General features: G+C 39.4%; 2 long non-coding RNA genes across 4 annotated transcripts in view; one reads left to right on the top strand and one right to left on the bottom strand.

The window, feature by feature from the left end:
• LOC124088941 (uncharacterized) overlaps positions 1–17,677 on the bottom strand; it is a 47,954-nt gene extending 30,277 nt beyond the window's left edge. The window contains exon 1 of one of the 3 annotated variants that reach the window (XR_006850519.2): positions 17,563–17,677. This is a non-coding gene — a long non-coding RNA (uncharacterized LOC124088941). Of the gene's footprint in view, positions 1–9,040; positions 9,107–17,562 lie in introns of those variants that run through there. The other 2 variants (XR_009226112.1, XR_006850518.2) reach the window with 2 other exon arrangements.
• LOC124088948 (uncharacterized) lies at positions 9,094–10,392 on the top strand. The gene is made up of 2 exons (XR_006850524.1): positions 9,094–9,384; positions 10,233–10,392. It is a non-coding gene; the product is annotated as an uncharacterized LOC124088948 (long non-coding RNA).
• Positions 17,678–22,308: the final 4,631 nt, after the last annotated feature.

The following is a 22,308-nucleotide window of genomic DNA, read 5'->3' as shown; positions in this document are numbered from 1 at the left end:
AGGTAGGATGAAAATCAGCATCTCCAATGGAAAGAAAGGGGGATCTAATAACCTGGTATATGTTAGCTCTTCACCATTTAGAAAGCATATGTCTACATACATGATTGAACATAACGTATAATCTCACTTGAAATTCACAGTAACCCCATAAGGTAAGTGGTTAGAAAGTTAAAGATCTTTGATGGCACGCCTCAAACTGTCACAAGATAAAACATTTTCTGAGAACTCAGCTCCAATCAGAACATGTATCCTAAAGCCGACACTGCAGAAGCCCTCTTGTAAGAATTCTCCTGTCTCAGATGGAAAACAGCCTGAGAGCAGGTTGGATCTTGATTGTCTTACTTTATTCTCAATCTACTTTGATAAAAATAATTTCAGACTCTCCTTTACTGGGAAGAGCAACACCCATTTGCTGTCTCCATATATGGTTTCAGAGCCAGTATCCGTGAGCTCAGGAGCGGTCTCATACATGTGATAGCTACCAGGAAAAGGAAGGCAGAAAGACCTTGGGTCTCAAAGAATGCATTTTGCTTGATGGTGATATTTATATCTTCCCTGCCCTGCCAACTGATATCATAGCTCTGAATGTGTCCTGATTGTGGTTTCTGTTGCCTATCTGACCTTCAATATCCCCTGTGCCTGATGTTTGCCTCCCAGCTCTGACTTACAACACACCTGATTGCAAGTACTGGACTCTGAGATGTTGCCCCCCAGGCAGGTTCTGACCTCTGCCTTCTGTTTGTCCCTCTGGCTCTCAGAGAAATATTAGCCTGAGGTTCACTTTGGCCCTACCTGGCCATGGGTTCTTACAATTTGGTCATTAGGCCAGAAGCCAGGCAAGATCCGGATCCAGGGGCTGTGCATTCCTAGCAGCTGTGACCAGGATCAAACTTTAAGACATAAGGCAGACTGGGGAAAGATGTTCTGACACGTTGCTAACCTTTCTATTTCCACTCCAGATTTTGACCTCTGTAAATCTAATGTAACAAAATATATGACAAGAGCCCTAAAACTTTTTTCCCAGACCTCCTCCTAGGAAATGTAACATGAAAAAAAAATTGATACAAAGATATTTCTCAACAATTTATATGTTCATGAAAATATTTAATTTTCTATTTTTCTTTGAAAAATCATATTTAAAAGTACTAATAAATAATTTGAAGTTATATCCCTAAAATGAAAAAAAAATACTACCGCTTATTGTTGCTGGGCTATACACTTTTATTAGTAATAAGATAAAAGTGAAGTTGAGCTTGGTCCATGAATCAGATAAATTTATTGGAAAAATAACGAAGACTGATCTTCAGTATTTCTGTCCACAGATTTCTCCCCATGTCCTAAGAAGGGCTCTACCAATCCTGTTTTTACAATCTTTAATTTTTTAATTAAAATAGTCCTTGAAATTATATATTCATCAAGCCCCACAAAACCTGAACCCACCACAGTAAATGAATTATGAATTCACACTAAATGAAAGTAAAATGATGTCCCAGCACACACTATGTGGGCCAAAGTTTTGCAGTGCTGTGCTACAATTATCTTAACATCACAGGGACAGATAGGTATGATAAAATCAGAGAATCTTCAGTTTACCAGTCGGAACAGTACTCTTGTGCCACCGGTGGCAACAAGATGCTAGCAAACCATCATGCATCACATTCAATCAGTGTTGTGAATTTGGATGTTGAGTTTGTCCTTTTGTTTGAACTGAGTCTGTAAATTTGTTTTGGATTCACAGTTGCATAAGAGCCATGGCTTAAGAGTTGTGTAGGCCTACTTTTGAGTCTGTATATACTTAAGGAACATCAGAAATGAAATAAATTTAGAAAAGGAAAAGATGTGAAAAGGGAGAGAGGGAGGGAGACAGAGAGGAAGGTGGGAAAGGAGGAAGGAAAAAGGAAAGAAGGAAGGAAAAACAGACAAGTTCAATCAAGAATCCCCATGACAAAAACTTATAGCTTTTGGACCCAAGATTCCTCGACTAACTATTTCAAATCTAGTCTAATCTATTGCTTCCATGTTACGACTACATGAGCCCCTTCTAAGCAAGATTATTTATTTACTCAACAAGTATTTCTGACCCCATAATCTTCTAGGCACTATGCTTAAAACAGAGAGATTTGGTTTATTATTTGCTACAGCTGCCAAGAGGGATGGAGATTAGAACACAACCATCTCAGGTGAAAATACACACATCTAAGTAAAAATTATCTCATTTGCATAATCATTACAAATGTTTACAGCCTTTCAGGCAGTATGGGAAGGCTGGTAAAGCTTACAAGATTATGCTTTCCTTTAAGACTAAAATAACTTCTTTTTTTTTTTTTGTTACGTTAGTGCCAGAAAACGTTTCATCCTCCATATTCCAATTGGCATACTCTGGAACCAACTCCCTCCTCAGTTTAACTTCAGAACTCTGGGGAAACCAACTAATTTTTAATATTGGACTAAGCAAAACATAATTAGGAAGGCACATTTCTAAGGGGGAAATTCATACAGAATATCCCCAAGTCAATTGATATAATTTTGCAACACCCATTGCTTGAGTTTTCCACTCCATCTCTCTCCACAGATAATCATGAGTTCCCTGTAATTAAATAATCCCAGGTAACTGGCAGCAGGACCATTCCTTGAGAATTGCTTCCCAGGTCTCTGTAATAAGCCTAAGTTTTTATATTCAACATGATTTTTGATGCTGGGTATTCATCCTCCTCTTTACCTACTTCAAACTTGACCAGATCTAAGAATTCTTTCCCTTTGATTTGGCAGGAGGAGATTCTGTTTTATATCTACAACTACATCAGGGCTCAACAGCTGATTCTGGTATCTTTGACGACTTTATCCTGATCCCTCAAGGAATGGGCTTAGATATGAAAGGAAATTTGCTTGTTCTTGATTCATAGACCATTAAAACTCAACAGTCCCTGAGACAGGATCTTGTCCAAAGAGGTTCAATAAGATTGGAAGTATCCCTTTGCCTACTTTGAGAAAAGCACTGACAGGTCCTCCATCTATGAATGTTCATTTCTAAATTCGATTTTCTAAACAATTATTGAATCCCTGCTTCATATAAGGCATTAAATACTTGATTTTATCTGTTTTAGTCAGCTTCTTCACTACTGTGACTAAAAGACCTGACCAGCATGATTATAGAGGAGGAAAAATTTACTTAAGAGCTCACTGTTTCAGAGGTAGACAGCAGGCTCCATTCCTCAGGGCTGGAGGTGAGGCAGGACATCGCGGTGGAAGAGTGTAGCAGAGGGAAGCAGCTCACTTGGTGATTAAGAAGCAGAGAGACAGACTCCTCTCTCCAGATACAAACTCCTATACCCCAGAGCCAGGCTTCCAATGAACCACTTCCTCCAGCCACACCCCACCTGCCTCCAGTTACCACTCAATTAATTCCATCAGAGATTAATTCACTGATGAGGCTAAGGTTATAACCCAATCATTTCTCCTCCAAACCTTGCACTGTCTCACACATGAGCTTTTGGGTGACATCTCACATCCAAACCATAACAATATTACTTAAGGAAATGTACTTAATTATATAGTTTTTATTTCTCAGAAGGAATGTTAATTACTCTTTCAAAAGAGGCAATCTTTGATTCCCACTTATCTCAATAAGAGGATAAATATGTAAAGGAAAAATCACTTTGCCCTGAAATGCCCTGAGATTTCAAACTCCATTCTTAGAAAAAGAACTTTATGTTTAGATTAGGTCAAATGCTTTGCCTTCCTACAAATTTGCAGTTTCCAGCTGGGATCATTGGCTGCCACGTACCTGGTGTGCACAGGGTTTAAATACAGAAATGCGAATTTGAAAACCCTTTAGTTTTGCCATACAAAATGGAAGAAAAATGAACACCAAGAGCTATTTGGTTTATTTTTTCTAAGACTTTTCGATCTTGCTGATATCTGCCCTTCCCCATGATCCCACATCTTAGACATAGGCACAGAACAATCTCCGGATTATAGTACATAAAAGAAAAGAAAGGGGATTTTTTTTTTAAACAGAGAAGTACAAGTTATAGTTCCAGGAAATCTGAATATAAATTAAAATGTGAATAAAGTCCCTGGTTATTTTTTTCTTTCTTCTTTCTCTCTCTCTTTTTTTTTCCTTGCAGTAGTAAAGGTTGAACCCAGGGGGACTCCACCACTGAGCTACAATACCAGCTCTTTTTAAAATTCTATTTATTGTTTTTAATTTTTGAGATAATGTCTCCTAAATTGCCAAGGCAGGCCTTGAACTTGTAATCCTCCTGCCAAACAGCTAGCATTATAAGTGTGCACCAGTGCACCCAGCTTTATTATTTCCATTTCAGTGATACTATTCCACTTAAAAAGTAGATTTAAATGTAGATTGATGTGTACTCACATATGTTTATGTATAAATATATCATGAGTGTGTGTGTATGTGTGTGTGTGTGTGTGTATTTCATGCCTTTCTTCAAAAGGTCACAGTGCATGAATGTAAACTCATGCAATTTCAGAGCAGTCGGGAATAATAAGAGAAGTAAAAATATAAAAGTAACTAAAAGAAGTCAGAAAGAGAACTAGATTCAAATCTACTTCAGCCAAATAGCAGGTAATCTTAGGCAAAATCCTCTTGTTGTCTGCTCAGAGCACAGTTGTCAAAATTAAATGACATAATGGAAGTGAAACATGTAGCCGGTATATAGTAGATACTCGATTAATCACACTAGTTTATTACTACCATTTCTAAATAAGGAGCCTGGGGTGTGATTAGCTAACTTAAAGTCATTGGGATTCTGTGACACATCAAAATAAATACATGCAACAGGTAGTCAGTCAGTCGATAGGCAGTTTTATCTCCGTGGTGCTATGCAACTGTTTAAAAATTTTTTGTCCTGAACAGACTCTTTTCTAAGGCCTGATTATCTCCTCCCCACCCAGCCTCCTCTGCACACCTCTCTACACACATACCATTCACCATTTAATTGCCTAGTTGTTCTAGCTTCCTGGAGAGACAAGCATGAAGCTAAATATAGCTCTCTCCTTCCCAACTAGCAACCCTTTTAAGGAGCTAAATTGCCTTTCATTTTACTTCCCACCAAAACTTGATCTCTAGCTTTATAAAAGAGAAGAACTGAGGGCCTTCTATGATAGAATGTCCAGCAATTGACATGTTGTCCATTGCTTGAGAGGTTTTGTACACTGGCACTTAATCCTTGTTTCAGTTACAACCCTGGTAGGGAAATTTGAGTCCTGTACATGAGTTCTTCATTTATTTCCGAGCCAAGATAATTCTAGGATTACCACTTCGAAAATTGGGAGAACAGACATCTACACAGTCACCAGGCAGACTGTATTGAAAAAAAGGGGCATGTAGACTACCTTTTTGGTGACAAGGTTAGGCATAGGTATTGTGGTTAAATCCCATTAGCAAGAACATTACACTCATTAAGTGAATGCTAGAATGTGAACTGAGAAGCCATTCTCCAATGTTCCACCCCAATTTCCTTTCCTCTCCTAATGACCTGCCCCTTGAAGACAGGGGATTCCTTGACCAGGAAATGACTCTCCAGAGTAAATCACAGAGTACTACCATACCAATAGCTCCAAAGCCAGAACACACTGCTATTCTCCAAAAATCTACCCGCACAAACATGGATTCATAAGCTTTCTCTCTCTTCTTGGGTGACTTTTAGGGTTCGGTTCAGACAGTATTCTTTTGTGTTTAAGCAAACACAAACTATTCTTCAAGCATCATTCAAAAACTTAAAGATTCTAGTAACCTAATGTCTTAATTGTTATTGAGAAGAGGAAATAGGAGTACCCTTGTTCCTTGAATGATCACATACTTTTAAAAGGTTTTCCATAGTGTTGGAGTTTGCATCTCGAGTTGCAAAAACAACTCCGTGTGCAGTGGAACTTTAGTATAACTAATTCCTAGACATTAAAAGGGGCAGAGGGAGAACATGAAGCCGGGTAAATTCAAAGTGGATCCAAACTGAAGTAGCTTTCCTCCCATTCCTTGGTTCATCCCGGAGAATACTTTAAGATAAAGGTTAATAAATGTATACTTCAAGATCAAAGGAGCTAAGTGGGTTAGTCAATGGGGAAAGGCGTTCGCGCTTACACACACACACACACACACACACACACACACACTGCTGAACACCAATATGCAATAACAGAGAAAATATGGGTTGGGGCTGGGGCTCAGAGGTAGAGCGCTTGCCTCACACATATGAGACACTGGATGCCATCCTCAGCACCACATACAAATAAATAAACGAAATAAAGATATTGTGTCCATTTACAACTAAACAAAATATTTAAAAAAAAATAACAGAGAAACTAAAAATCTTGTAATGATGACAAAGAAACAAAAATGGAGGTAACTCAACCATAGCTTTTGGTATGCGTATTATGTGGGGGCATTAAGGGTCCAAGCAGAAATAAAAAGAAAATTTAGCTCATGTCTCCCTAGTATTCACTTCCTTCCAGGAAAGAATAAACCAACTATAGAAACAGCTATAGAACAGACTGAATATAATAAATGTCCCATGAAGAAGAAAACATCCAACTTAGCTGAGAAAGAACTATGGAACAAAAAATAGTTCCATAGATAGAGTATGATTTGAGATGAACCTTAAAAAGCCAGTAAAAATCCAACTTTAAAAGACAGTTGAGGGCTGGGGTTGTGGGCACAGAGTTAGCATGCTCGCCTAGCATGTGTGAGGCACTGGGTTTGATCTCCAGCACTACATAAAATAAAGACATTGTGTCCACCTATAACTAAAAAATAAATATTAAAAAAAAATAGTTGAGTAAGACTTCTGGTTGAAGAAATGAAGATAAGCTAAGATATGGAAGCAGAGAGATATAAAGAATTTGGAAGTGCTCCTGGATTTAAGATGGGTTTATATCCCAATAAGCCCAAGGTAAATCAAAAATATTAAAAACACATTTAATACCCCTAACCTACTAACACCAACACTTAGCTTCGTCTACCTTAAACATGCTCGGAAATTGCTTTTGCCTACAGTTAAGCAGAATCATCTAACACAAAGCCTATTTAATAATAAAGTGTTGATGTCTCATGTAACTTATTAAATACAAGTATCAAAAAAAATATATTGGCAACACAACAAAGAGGTTTCTTTCCCCTCCTGATCATGTGGCTGACAGAGGTGTGACTTGCTACTGTTAGGCACCATGAGAGAGCATGCACCACACACTGCTAGTCTGGGAAGAGCAAACTTTAAAACTCCAAGTACTTTCTACCAAAATATCCCTTTGATATCATCATGGAGTTGAAAAAAAAAAAATCATAAGTCAAACCATCCTCAGTCAGCGATTGCCTGTACTTCGTATGGAGCATAGGATATTTAGGAGTTTGAAGGAAGAGAGTCCAAGAAACATAAATTATGGTGGTATTGGAAAAAAAAAAAAGAGCCATTACACTAGATTCAGAAATATCATGGTTATTGAAAGCTTCTGAGCCATGAAATGATGTGACCAGAAATGAGTGTCACGAAGAAGAACACAGGAGTGAATGAAGATAGGTAGGATTATTTTTGGATCAGAAACCTGATTAAAGGTGAGGTCATGACTTCATTCAACCCATGTTGCCTGCGTCCTTACAGTGTGCCAATCCGCGGGGCCAGTTTATTTTAGTTGGGAGACACAACACAGAGCCTCTGAACTATAAATAAACGAAGCAGAATCTGTAGGGCTTGGGAACTTACAGGATGTACCAAAAAGGAAGTGAAGAAGTCAGGTGGACTCCCATGTTGGGGCTATAAACGAGGGCGGAATGGGGTGTGAAGGGACAGGTTTATGCTCAGAGAAAAATCAGGTAGAGAGAAGGCTAAGGGGTGGCCAACTGCAAGTTCACAGGTGGAGAGGGAACTGGAGTTGGCGCAGGTGTGATACACACTCTGCACTGTCCTGCAGTGAACACCGCCAGTAGCTGGAAAAGGTCTGGGAGAGTTGACAGAGGAAAGAGAAAAGGGATGATCAGAGCACGCAAAACACTGAGGTCAAACAAGAAGAGCTGTCAGGGGTCAGGGGAGGCCAGCTTGAAAAGAGAAGTTGATGTTTCTCAAATATTCTGGAAGACACAACGGGATGAACAGCGAGAAATTTTTAATTTTTAAGCTATCCCTGATGAAAGTGGAAAAGTCCAGAAAGCAATCCATCTAGAGAAGTTTGTAATGATGTCATGCTCAAAATCGTCCAGAATTTATAAAGTTGTTTTATTTTTCTCTCCCTCTGTTCTCCCACTAAGAGCTATCAAGTTATAGTAGCCTATAACAGGAACCCTAAACGTAACCCTAATACTAACCCTAACCCTAAACCTAACCCTAACACTAACCCTAACCTTTACCCTAAATTTAACACTAACCATAACCCTAACACTTACATGAAACCTGAAGTGCTGTCCACAGCCAACAGTGCCTTTTCCACGAGGTTCAGTCACTACTCAGGGTCACCCAGGCTGAGCATGCATCTTCCCCACTATTTCTATATTTGTAAATTATTCTCCCCCTACCCCGCCTCTCTCTATCTTCTGGTAGCAAAAGTTTTAAAAAACACACACATATATATAGTGTTTGACAGAAATACAGAACTTTTGAGCCTTCCCTTTTTGGAGGACAAATGCCAAGTTCTGGGCAGAATTAACATTCCTAAACTGTGTTTGAGCTTGGCAGAGAAAGCGGCCTGGAATTTACCAAGATGGGCTTAAATTGAAAAAAAAATAATAATTATAATTCAGGTAACTCACCTTTCCCTTCACTGATTGCCTCCCCACCAGCACTGACGCCTGTGAGCTTATTTACTGAGTCAATTAACAAAAGATAACCTCCCATTGTGTAACCATCAATAAATCAATCGTGTTAATACTATCTTGGAATGTCCCCCACTATTGACTTTCATATTGTTTACATTAGACACTTGAGAAAGCCAAAGCCCTTGAGTTAGCTTGTTTCGGCGTTAATGGACTCTGGAGTAGCCATTACCACATATAACTCTCTTTACAAAATATTTAAGTTTCTCTAAGGTTCACCTGCTATCTGACTGTTGGCAGGGCAGTCTCCTCCCGCCCCAGGATCAGGCAGCACCGAGTTTGATGAATACTTGGGAAGGAAAACATTTATGAGCAGTAATGGAGCAGTCACTTAGGGCACACCTACTTCTTTGTGATTTGAATAATCTATTTCCACCCACCCAGCCCCCCACTGTCAGCCACCCTCAACAATCTGGGGAATCAAATTAATCTTCAATTATGCGGAAGAATCTCAGGACCGAGCACAGCTCAAGTTACCAAGTAACTTGCTACTGTGGAAAGATTCATGCTGAAAGCAGCCTCAGCCCTGGACTTTTAGTAATTTCTCCTCCCTCCCCAAAAAGGTAAGGGAAATCTTTCCAATGCTAATAGCTGTACCTCAAAACTTTGAAAGTTAACTTTAAAACCAATGCAAAAAAGAAAAAAAAAAATCTTTCTACATGTCCCTCAGTCGTATGAAGTGAGACTGAATATAATAATAATAAAGTTGGGTTTAATGTGTGTGTGTGTGTGTGTGTTTGGTACTTCCTTTTAATGACATCAGAGAACAGGTTTTCTCTAAGCAGTGAGACAGACTCCTCTGATTGCAGGCACAGGGAGTTTGCTAAACCACTAGATGCACAGGATTAAAAAGGAAGGAGGGGGAGGGAAAGCACCAGTCCTGGAACTTCTGAAGGTTCAGATTTCAGAGTTGGCTGCAGACCTGGGCAAAGTTCACTGCTCCCTTTTCACGACATGCTACATACTTTTCAAGTTCCCACTTGCTTCTTAGAGAGGAAAAAATGTGGCCTCTGAGTTCAGGTTGCTAAGGACGGGCCGAGCCAATTTAACTATGCATTCCTTTCCTAAAAGATAGACGGGGTGGTTGTTGTTGTTTCGCTGTAAATACCAGAAAGTCTTGATCCTCCCCACTCTAAACAAATACCCTGGCTGCAACTTTGAAGCCGTCTTTCTTCCACAGTGGGAAACCAGCTATTTCACTCCCTTTTCCTGCCTAAGTCTTGACAAAATGGAATATTATTCTACCTTGTGACCCATCTTCTTATCAGACATTTGGCTTCATTTTTCTCTTGATAATGATGGGTATTTAAGATGCATATGACTATTGGGTAATAAAAGAAAGCTCTCATTGTTCTTAGTTTTTCCCCCCTTTCCTTTTTTTTTAACCTCATAATATTTATGTCTACTTAAGGGTGTTTTGAAGAGGGTGAAGGAAAAGGACTTTGAAAGGAAAAACAGACATCTAAGTGGCTGTCTCGTGTAGACCCTTCTGTGACCCCACACTGAATACTTCTAATGGACATGTGTGATCTTGGAGACTTCTCTGCAATAAAAAAGTTTTAAACCTTCAACTTGTTTTTGCAGCAGATTCATTCAAGGATTTTTTTTTCTTTAAATGAATGAGTAAGGCATTAGAGTAGTCATTATACAAAGAGGTGAAACAGTTTTCCAATTTTATAGATGGAATATTTTTTAAAGAATTTGGGTCAATCATGGATTTAGCTCTTGTCAGTGTGTTATTTTATATTATGGTCTCAAAAAGCATTTTTTAAATATGTAGAGCACATATTTGCATTCAAAGCTATATTTAGGAAATCCAAAGAGTTCTGAAAGTCAATTAGGAAGCAATCACCTTTACTTCACAAATTAATAATTTCCATGACATGGCTAATAGGATAATTTTACAAAGTCAAACTGAAAAATGATAAGAATCAATTCATGTCTTGTTTAAAACACATAAGACATTTAAAAAGTCTTCCTTAAGTGATGGGGGAACAGGAACACTCTCATTTCTATTGTCAAAAGGCAAAGAGCCTCACCTTCACCAAACAGCTGTGAACTTTCCTCTTCACCTTAACTTCCTGGAATTGCTGAGTTGTATCACCTCCTTCCTTTCCCCCTAGCTAACATCTCTACCTTTCTCTTATTCTTTCTTTGCTTCCATGTTGACATGTTTTTTTTTAAACTTCCAATTTAATGTTAGTCAAAGTTTATATAGATATTGCTCTGTTCCCCTACAGGCACTTCTTAGAATTATCTGTTCACATGAATACCTAGGTATTAAATTTGTCCACTTAAATACTGTGGTTTTGCATTCTTATCAATAGGGCATTTTGGAATTATAGAAAAGCTGAGTCCAAAGCCACATTTTTTTTCTTTCCATATTTTTATTGGTATACTATAATTATACATAACAGCAGGATTCATTGTTATACATTCAGACCTACATGCACTATAATAATATAATTGGGCCAGTATTTATTCTCCAGTGTGTTCCCCTTTCCCAATGCCACATTTTGAGATTGCAATATTAAAACATAAAGACATCCCCAAGCACAGTTTAAAAATGGACTCACATTTAATACCTAATATTTATTAATGATATCAGGAAATAGGCAATAGAATAGAGAATATTATTCCAGTTATGTATTTCTATTTGGAAATAATGTCAAAACTCTACCTTTTAGTCATGAAGGCAGGGCTCGGGTCCATCTGTCCTTCCTGTCATCCTCTGCAACACACCCTCACATCAAGTCCTGTTTATAGACAAAGACTAATGTGGTGTAATAAAAAGAGCACTGGACTAGAGGCATGAGGTTCCATCATATCTGTGCCTTGGCTTCTCGTGTGGAAAATGAAAATATCCCCATAAATTGTTCCACAGGTCTAGTGCTATTTTGTGACTTCATATTGTGCTTATCATGCCTAGATACCATGGCTGTCATTCTAGCCACCTAATGGAGAAAAAGATGACATAATTAAAAGCACCAGTAAAGAAGAACAGGCTTGGGTAAACAAATGCCAGAGACCGAGCAAACATACAATGTAGTATGTGTTATAACCAGGAGATGAGGAGGCATGAACAGAGATCTTCCCAAGTCAATTCTACCTTAATTCCTCTCTTTCTGATGCACAATAGCAATCACCATGGGTTCAGAGCACCATCCACATATCATCACATGACACTGGGATGCAATTACCTAATGCTCCCAAAGCCATCCAGTTATTCAGCATCACCTAATAGGTGAATGCAGCCTGTGGGAACAACCTTGTCCAGCTCAATGCTTTTAATCTGACACATTTCCCTTTCAAAATCAAAGTCCCTTCTCCCCTCACTTTCTCCAATGGAGGAAAGAAGCAGCATTACAATTAGCAGCATCTACATAAGGCTTAATAGTTAACAAGATACCCTAGAGGTCAGTCTAAGATCTGAGATCAAGAGAGATCAAGTGGAAACAGAATACTTTGCCTTATGATGTAGGCTATGCTGATATCAATGAGTAGAAATATGGTGCATTTCTTCTGAGATTTCATCAACAGTGAGTCATCAGTTTGAAGCATTGGAAACTAACTTAGAAATAATGCTGATTATTGGAATAATAAAGCATCTAAGTAAAGCTATTAGTCCAGTTCATAAGAAGAGGAATTCTTTCAACCAAATTCTCACACATGCTGCTAAAGTTTGGATCTTAAGTGTCCTTCTCTAAGTTAAAGGATCTGTCATCAGCCTGTGGTATTATCGGGAGGTGGTGGAACCTTTAAGAGATCAGGCCTAGTTGGGAAGTCTTCAAGTCATTAGTGAGGTGCCTTTGAAGGGGATTTTGAAAGCTCAGCTCTCTCTTCATTTGTCTCCACCATGGGCTCCCCACCATGATGGACTATGCTACCACAAAACTAAAGAAACGGGACCGCGTGGATCATGGATGAAATCTTCTGAAACCACGAGCCAAAATAAATATTTCCTCCTAAAAAGTTGATGTCTAAGGTATTTTTGCCACAGTGACAAAAGCTAACACACATCTCTGTCCAGCCTCACAGTGATAAGATCGAGAACACGAATGATGAGGATAATGATAAACATGTCTTTCACACTTACCATGTGTCAGACACCATACTAAGTATGGGTTGTGAATCAGCTCTGCTTATAAGACTTTATATACACTAACTTATTAAATCTTGAAAATGCCTGTAGGAAGTAGGTTCAATTATTACTCTTATTTTAAAGATGAATCAATAGAAACACAAAGGAGTTAAATTGCATATACAATATCATACTAGACAGAGAGATGTTAGAGAATTGAACTATCCAGATCGGCCCTGCAACCTGCCCCTTTTACCTTGTGCTACCAGTAATGATACAAGGTAAGGAATTAGAGTTCATTTGAACACTATCCTAATTAATAGAAATATCTTCAGTTTTCTGAGCAAAAGCTTTCTCCTTGAGTCTTCATGTTGCCCACTATCTTTAAAGAGAATAATAAATATTCCTTCTTCAGTTTGCTACTCCTTTATATCAGAGATTGGCAAGCTATGGCTTATGGGCCAAATCTGGCCCACCATCTGTTTTTGTATGGGCAGTGAGCTAAGAATGGATATCAAATTTTCAAATGGTTAGGAGAAAGAAAAATCAAAAGAAGAGAATATTTTGTGACACATGAGAATCCTATGAAATTCAAATCTCAGTGTCCATAAATGAAGTTTTATTGGAACACAGTCATACTTCATTTACATATTATCTATGGCTGCTTTCACTCTATTTCAAGGTCAGAATTAAATAATTGCAACAAAGATGATGTAGCATAGCAAAACCTAAAACATTTACTCCCTGGCCCATTACCAAAAATGTTTATTAACACCAGCTTGAAGTAGCTGAAGGTAGTTCTCATATCCTTTCCTACATGCACTACTTTTTGTGGTAAAATATCTCATTCCTCCCAACCTGTCATCATCTCATCATCCTGGAAACTCTTACCTGGCATTTCTTTGATGAGACATATTCTATCCCCTTAAAATAGCACTCAGTGCTACATTCATGCTGTGGAATATTACTGAGCAATAAAAAGGGAATACATTATTGAGTCACAACAACAAGATGAATCCCCAAACCATTATGCTGAGGGGGAAAAGCCTAGCACAATGTGTCAATGTGTTCTCACTGTGTACTTGTACAAATACAAAATTGTAAAATTGATGAGACAAACCTGTGGTTAAAATATATATATATATATATATATATATATATATATATATATATATATTCTGATATACATATATCAGAATAATGGTTATTTTGAGAAAATGGAAGAGTAGTTGCCTGGGATGGGCCTACAGGAATCTCCTGAGTTTATAGAAACACTTCAGATTTTGAGAATTGTTTAAGTGACATATTGTATACACATACCATAATTCATCAAAATTCACGCATAGATTTTGTACATCATACTATATCTGTCTCAAAAAAAAACCCTCTTAAATAAAGCTATAAATAGTAATAAATAATTTAGCTAATGGCCAGCATGAGGAAATGTTTAGTGGTATCAATCCCTGCAACTTACATTGAAATGCTTCAGCTAAAATTCAAGATGGTTGAATGACTGGATAGAGCGATTGACGGATGGCAAGATGCATAGTAAAGTAAGAAGAGTAAAATATTCACTGTGGAAAGTAGATGGGTGTACATGAGTTCACTGTCTAATTTTTTCAACTTCTAAGTTTAAATTTTGCCATAGTAAAATTTATTTTTCAAAATAAATCTTCTATCTTTACCATCTTGAAACTGGCAATATTTCCACAGGTATATACCTATGTCAAAACTTATTAAATTGCATGCTTTAAACATGTGTGGTTTATGTATATCAATGATACTTCAATGACATTTTTAAAAAGTGAGCTCATAATATATCGTACTATTATTTTAGAAATGCTCAACTAATGCTGCTCCCAAATTAGAACCTTCAGGAATGGATATGAAGCAAACTCCTCTAAATGCAGCACAAAGTGACTCAATTATGCCCTTTCCCTGGCCATTTTCATGTCAGCTTTTCTTTTCCTTTAATGTGATCAATTAGATCCTAAAGTATCCTACCTTAGACTTAACCAAAGGGACATCTTGGGAGTAACCGCTGGGACTAGAGATGGGAGTATATATAATAGAATCTAACTCCATGGCAAAAAAACAAAAACAAAAAACAATTCTCGTCTTTCCGTTTTAAGTCTTATCATAAAAGAGTACAGATGATGACAGACACAGAAACAGCCTCACTGAGATGCCTCCACAAAATCCACTTGTGGAAAACAATAAAATTCCACAAGTAAGTTTGCACTCTTGTCTCATGAATGCACAGAAGGAAGAGGAATGTGTTTGATCACAGCTGAATTCCAGGCCTTTTTAACCTCACCAGAGGTTGTCATGTATTTCTCATGTTGAGGTTTCTATCGTTTGACACACAATGTGCCTGCCACTGTTACAAACATCAGTTGAGTGTGTGTGCATGATAAAAATTTGAAAAAGTCCTCAAAATATGCAGCCTAATCTGTGGATTAACTGTTTCTTTAAAGGGTCTCTGCAGTGTATAATCTGCAGGCTGATTCTGTTGCTTTTATGCAATGCCAATATTATTAGTAGCAATAACACAATCATGCTTCAACTATTTGGAGTTCAATTAGCTGGAAAGTTCAGTTTTCTGAATGGAAGCTAAGAATCAAGGAAGTAAGCAAGAAAAACCCCGAGAGCAGTCAAAATAGCTGTGAAAGCATCAAGGCGCAACACTTCTGCCTTTACTCATGGAAGAGTCTCTAAAGCCAACACTTAAAATCCTATCACACTTAATTAGGCAACATTCTAACAAGCCAAGATCTCCAGTTTAGATCCTAAGAGAGATTAGATTGCATATAGACAGACATGGTGAAAACAGCAAAAGTCAGAAGAACTAGTGGCCATCATTCCAAACCCAAAATGGACTATACATGCCCCCCACCCCTGCCCACAGGCCCATGTGTTGAAAGCTTGGCTACCAGCTTGAGGTGCTATTCGGAGGTGGTAAGAATTGTAGAAGGCGGGCCTGCTGGGAGGAAGTTGGGTCATTGGGGACATGCCCTAGGGGGATATTGAAACCCCAGCCCCTTCCTCTTTCTTGCTCTTTGTTTCTCAGCCTCCACAAAGTATACAGTCTTTCCTTGCTACAGTGATCCTGCTGCCATGATGAACTCACTTGCTTCAGTCCTGGAGCAATTCAATTAAGTAACCCTGGATTGAAACCAAGAGCCAAAATAACCCTTTACTCCTTTTAAGTTGATTTTCTCAAATATTTTGCCACAGTGATGCAAAGCCTATTGATACAGGCACCAAGATACCATTTTGCACACACTGTTCCTAAAATTGTAGTTCCTCAAGATGCTAAAGACAGTCTTTAAAAGTAAAGAAGAGGAGGATTAATTTTCTCATAGGTTTACGAAATATTGGTCTGGTCATGCTTCAACATTCCTATTGTGATTCTAGCAAATTCTAAAACATTGGTTTTCTTGGTATTCCTTTTTCCCATTTCACTTTTTATTTTTTTCTAACTTAAACTTATATATACTGTTTTCTATTCTCATCATAATGATATTCATCAATCTTCCTGAATCTTCTGGTGTAGATGTGGCTCTCTGGATTCTCCCACACTCTTTTTTAGACAGATGTTTCCTGTCCCAAACTTTATATTCTCTTTTGTTTTGTCCAAATTCCAAACAACATTTCTGGTTTCTGAGGACAATGTCCCAATCATCCATGTGTTCCCTTCCCCTTAACTTTCACTTCCTACTTTCTCTTCCCATGTCTTTCCTCTCCAAATTGAATGCCAACCATTCTCTGCCTGGATTCCACTTTTAAATCCTTCCTGCATTTCCTCTTTATCTCACAGCTTTGCAATTTCTGCTGCTCTTATTTCCCTCTAGCATGTTTACTTCGTATCTTGAATCCCAGTTACCTCTCTTGTTCTGCCAAATCTAGTGCTTACGCTGAAAGCCACCTGAAAATCCCTATTGTCTCCCAATCCATACAATCTCTGCCACTTTATCTTCCTCATGCATTTTTCCTGCCTGAACCCACCAGCCTGCGTGGAGTGAAGGAAGATTGCTTTAGTTGCCTTCTCTGGCCAACCCTACAGGCTATGGGCCCTCTTGACAAAGAATGCCCACCATCTCATCACTGCTGATTTCTAGCCAGTAGAGCTATGTTCAATATTGAGCCCCATCTCTTATTCAGCGAGTTTCCTGAGCTTCAGTTTCTGCATCTCTTATGCCCTCAGCCTGATAGATCTTGCAGGGTTGGTTGGAGCCACCGAGGCCACATTTGTTCCCCCTCTTCATCATTTTTAGTATGTGACAGCTTCATTCCTTCACTGGGAAACTTTGTTCATATTGAAATACTAGGAGGAGAGCTTCATTCTTTTTTATATTCTTAATCTCTTCTGGTCCTAACAGGTATTTGCTACTTCTCCACCCACCTCCACCAAGCTGCCCAGATCCATCAGAATGTGGGCTTGTCAGTAGGGATCCTCACCCCCGGAACCTCCAACATTCTGGCTGAAAACCTGGCTTCTTCACCTACTCGGTGTAGGGAATTTGGGAAGTCCACTTAACCTTTATTTCCTCAGTGTCCTCATCTTTAAAATGGGGATGATAGCATGGTCACTCCCCAAGGAGGTCGTGGTGAGTGTAGGAGAGGCAAAGACATGCAGCCTGGCACAAGAAGACACTACCTGCCTTTCTGCTTTTGACTCCTTCTTCTTCTTTGGCTCCTCCATTTTCCATCTCTTTCAGCCATCTCTGTCCTCCTGTCACCCCCAGTGGTGCCGGGAGCTCCTGCTTCCCACATACCCAGAAAAACCTCAGGGGAAAAATTCAGACTGTGAAGCATCCAGAGGACTGCCCCTCCCTCTACCGCGGCCCCTGGGGCTCCTCCTTCCTCCTCCAGATTCTTCTCTGGCATGCTCCCATGTTTTCACTGTCTTCCTGATTAGAGGGCATGTCAGTGTGGCAGGATAATTTACTGATATATTAATTTGTGTTTTTATCTCAGTGTTTGCTGGCTCTCAGCTCTACAAAGGAAGCCAGGACTTTCTGTGCCCCTGCCTCAGGGGAGGTTTGTTTTAAGAGACCAAAGACAAGACACCTGGCTTTTGTTTCCCCAAAGTGTAAATCCTGGGGGGGAGATAATGCCAGCAGGGGGAAAGAGGACACAAGCTCATGGGCCTTAAGAACAGGGACAGAGAGAGGGGGAGGGGAGATGGGAAAGGGGTTTAGGTAGATGGAAAAGGAGCAGCAGCCAGAGGGCCAGACCACTACCATGGACTTAATTCCCCCAGCGAAGACTTTTAGGGGAGTCCAGACCACTGGCCTCTGAACCCAGGCCTCCAGACTCAACAAACATTTCATCAGACTTTTCCAGCATCCAATGTACCCATGGGCAGAGAGCCAGGGGATAGGGATGCTCATACTGACAGTACTGTGGAAAGCCAAAGCCAGGGACAGAGTAAAACTGTAAATTATAATAGGAACATCTGTTGCCTGCTCAGGATGTGCCAAACCCTGTTGCAGGGTCCATGCAAGGATAAGAAGAGCTACTCCTCAAGACAGCCCAGATCCTGTGTACACAGAGGGGAAACTGAGTCCCACAGAGGCACCTTGTCCAAGATCACACAGCGAGCATGTGGTGAAGTCAGACAGACTGAAAGAAGGCATCGGTTTACTGTAAAAGTTAATGAAATGCTGCATGGCATGAAATAAACAAAATAAAATAACAACACTGAAAATGAAAAATATAAAGCACACTGTGCACCTGCAGCCAGGCCTGGAGTCTTTCTAGATTGACACCAGAGCTGTGACTGCAGCTCCAGTGTGCAGTGAGAATGGAAATATTGTGAAGCAGAAGTGCATATGTTGAGGGCACAAAGAATCCAGCAAAGGTGGCTTGGAGTTCCAGTTCTGCTTCAGTTCCCTGGCTTCCTGATTTACCCTGTGAACATTGTCTGATCTGCTAAGTCTTTCTTTTCTCGTCTTTAAAATGGAGATAAAGGGATCACCTAGCACAGCTGTTAGAATTATCAGTGATTGGGTGATCACTGGGAGCTACAATTATGATTATTGTCATCCTGTGCTTAATTCTATAGCCTGCCCAGCTTCTCTGGCTGCTTTATTGAGTAACTCTGTATATCAGACACTGGAGATAAGCTGCCCAGCCATCCAGAGTCTAGTTAGATGATAGCTACCTGAAGAGATGGCCTCAGTGCTAAAGGATAAGTGCTATAACTGGAATAATGCAGTATCCTACAGGGGCCCAGGATAAGGGCCCCTAATCATACTGCAGGATGGAAATGAGGGCAGTTTTCCTGCAGAAATCCAAGTCTTTGCAAACAGCAGTAACCTCTACTTCACCATGAGGGAAGAGCTAGGGCCTTTTCTAACCAACTATTCCTATTCCCTTTCCAACCAACAGGAATGGCTGCTAGACCCAAGCATTCTCCAAACACTGCCCTGACAGCAAATTTGAGAATTCTGAGCTACGCATAACTTGCATCATTCTGGGCCCTGCACCAAGCCAGCAGAGGAAAAGCCAAGAGACCTCAGGGCTGTTGGTGCATTCCACAAACCCAAATTTCCAGTGTTGCCTTGAATGAGATGTGTAAAGGAAATTTTCCATGTATCAATAAAGCTCATTGACCACGTGACATAAAAAGGAAATGTAAATGTGGGATTCTGATTGGCAAAGTTCAAAAACCTCCGATCCTGATACCCAGATAGAGATCTGCAAGCCATTAAGTATACGTACTCGACTTCCAAAACCCAGAGGTTGAGAAGAAATGCCTGTTTGGCACATCAAAAGGAGGAAAATACAGCCTAGAAGAGCAGTATTGGGAAATACTTAGTCCCCAAGGCAAAATGTACAAATTCAATGAGACTGAGAAGCAACTCAACTGTTCTAGTTCCCCATCATTCCAAATTCCCCTAATAGAAATTCATTTTTTTTAAAGAAAATAATGTGCAATTTGACTCCCCACAGCCCACTCCCAAGAGATGCACTAGACTGAAGGAGCTTGCAATGCCAACCTTGACTCCGGATTGCTTTTCAGTTCATCTCATGATAAACTTAGCATAAACCCCCAGTCCCTGTGTTTCCTTGGAAAGCAGTATTTTCTTGCTAGCATGATGATTGAGTCCACTTGTCTATTCTAGGACACGAGAGAATCAACCTAAGTCAGAACAACCCACATCTAGCCCATATATTTATTTATTACTGCATTCACTGGGAGAGACAAGCTGAGTTATCATTTAGCGGAGAAAACCTGAGAGGCATTTATGTGCATGACGTGCGACGCAGCCGTAGACACCGAGGCAGGCTGGAAGGAAACACATTACACACCCGGCCTACGCAAATCCCCTCGCCACAGAAGTGACTGGGGCTGAATGAAAGGGGTGGGCAGCAAGAGCGGTTCTAGAATGCTTATCAACTCCCCAGCCCCCATGCCAACCCTCAAAGATTACCAATACAATCGTTTGTGACAGATTGCTCCCCAGTCTTCCGCCTTAAATTCTATATGATAAATTCAACACGAAGTGACAGTCACAGCAAGTGTTCAGAGCTCTATCTAAAAAAACTAATTTTACTGAAGTTAGAACTCAATGAACGAGAAAATGTGAATGTACACCTAGGGCATATCTCAAAACTTTAATCTCTATGAAAGCCATAATGGTTATTTATGGCCTGGATAATATTAATATTTTTAAAAGATTTCACTAAAGAAGCGCTGTGAGACTTTAAAATTGTATTGTTATGCAAAGATAATAATATTTCAATGGGTCCTTCCCTGTGCCAGTATGTTAATGGGGCAAGAAAATGTAAAAAATAAAAACACTGCTTTTGTTACCCAAGCAGCAGTCACAGCAAACTGTCCTGTGGTTCATTTCTAAGAAAAAGCTCTTCTTCCTTTTTTTTATTATGGGGGGGGGGGGGATGTCCTAGGCTGTTATTGTCTGTTTAAGTTAGGCAAATGCAATTAAGAAGAGTCAAATACACACAGGCTCCAATGATGGGTAAAATTAAGGTCACCAGTTGCAGCCCTAATCCAGCTGCACTGCTTAATCTCGGTTTTAGCCATTACAACTGTGTGGAATGGAAATGTCTTGCTAGTGTTGGGGTTAATGTAGACTGACTGGGTAACTAGAGATAAATCCTGCAGGCTTGCTTGAATGGGCAAGTGCTTAACACTGACATTTTGAAAAAGGAAAATTGGGTTCCATTCCCCAAGACGAGCTCTGAGTCCCTTCCTTCCTTGTTTTTCCCCCACCTAAACCCAGAAGTGAAAGAACTTTTTCTTTGTCAATTTTTTTTTTTTAATCTTGCCCCCCAGGGACCGTTTTCATTTGCCATTTGTGTACATCTCTTGCTCATTACAGAAAGGAAAGTTGTGTATTAATCTTCTGAAAACAACAGTGCTTGTCTTTCTTTCCACATACATAAAGGTTATATTTGTATTGTTTGATATTATTTCACTTTCTTAAGGAGTTGTTTTGGGTACTGAGTAGATAGGAGGAAATTCCTGAGCATATGAAAAAAAAAATTAAATGAAAGGTGACATTTACAGCCAGGAGCTGGGTACACAATGCAGAGGTCATCAATGAGTAAACAGATATTAATGGTTAGCTGGATAACTGGTACATAAACAGGTCACATTAATAATTAACAGCAGGAGAAACCAGCACTTTTAACCAAGCTCAGGAAAGTGGGTTCCCACAAGGAAACCCCAGAGGAGAACTAGAAAAATTCAGAAGTGACTTCTGGTAGCTAGAGAGTAGAAAACTCACTTTTCCATATTTACATTTCTCATATTCTTACCAAACCAAACACAACTAAAACAGTTTTGAGATGGTCATGATAAAAAAAATATAAGTAAATAAGTGGAATAATGGAGGAAAAACTTCTGTATAACCATTTCTTTGATCAATTACACTTGGTCTAACATGGATTGCTCAGGAAATTGATCACTAACCTACAATGTCTCTCTAAAAATATTAGCTTCTCATTTCATCATGTTGCCTGTACCTCTGAGCTGAGAGGATTACATTTTGCTCATGCTGATTGGCATTCACCCCAGTTTTTTTGGGGGGGGTCAGGGGGGTCAAATTCAGATCTGTAGATATGAAGGCAAAGGCATGAGGCCAGCCAGGGAAACTTGGTGAGAAAAAGGGATTCCCCCAGGGACTATGTAAACCTGGGAGTAAATGTCCCTGAGTCCCATGCAGTGTCACCTTAGGAGCTGGGGCATCATATCTTTTGATGTTTTTAAAGAAGCCAGATTTTACATGAAATATCTACCTTTCTGGACTTTAGACATTCACAACTCATTGAAACACTGCTTGAACAAAATAACATGCATCTAATGTAGGCCACATCAGGTCAATTTAAATGTCTTTCCTGCATTAAAAAGAAATAAATAAAAATAACAACA

Source organism: Marmota monax, unplaced genomic scaffold (assembly GCF_021218885.2).
Source record: "Marmota monax isolate L192 unplaced genomic scaffold, Marmota_monax_Labrador192_F-V1.1 WCK01_AAM20220418_F8-fsc00005, whole genome shotgun sequence".
In the NCBI taxonomy this organism is placed as follows: Eukaryota; Metazoa; Chordata; class Mammalia; order Rodentia; family Sciuridae; genus Marmota; species Marmota monax.
This window is presented reverse-complemented; position numbering and strand designations above follow the sequence as displayed.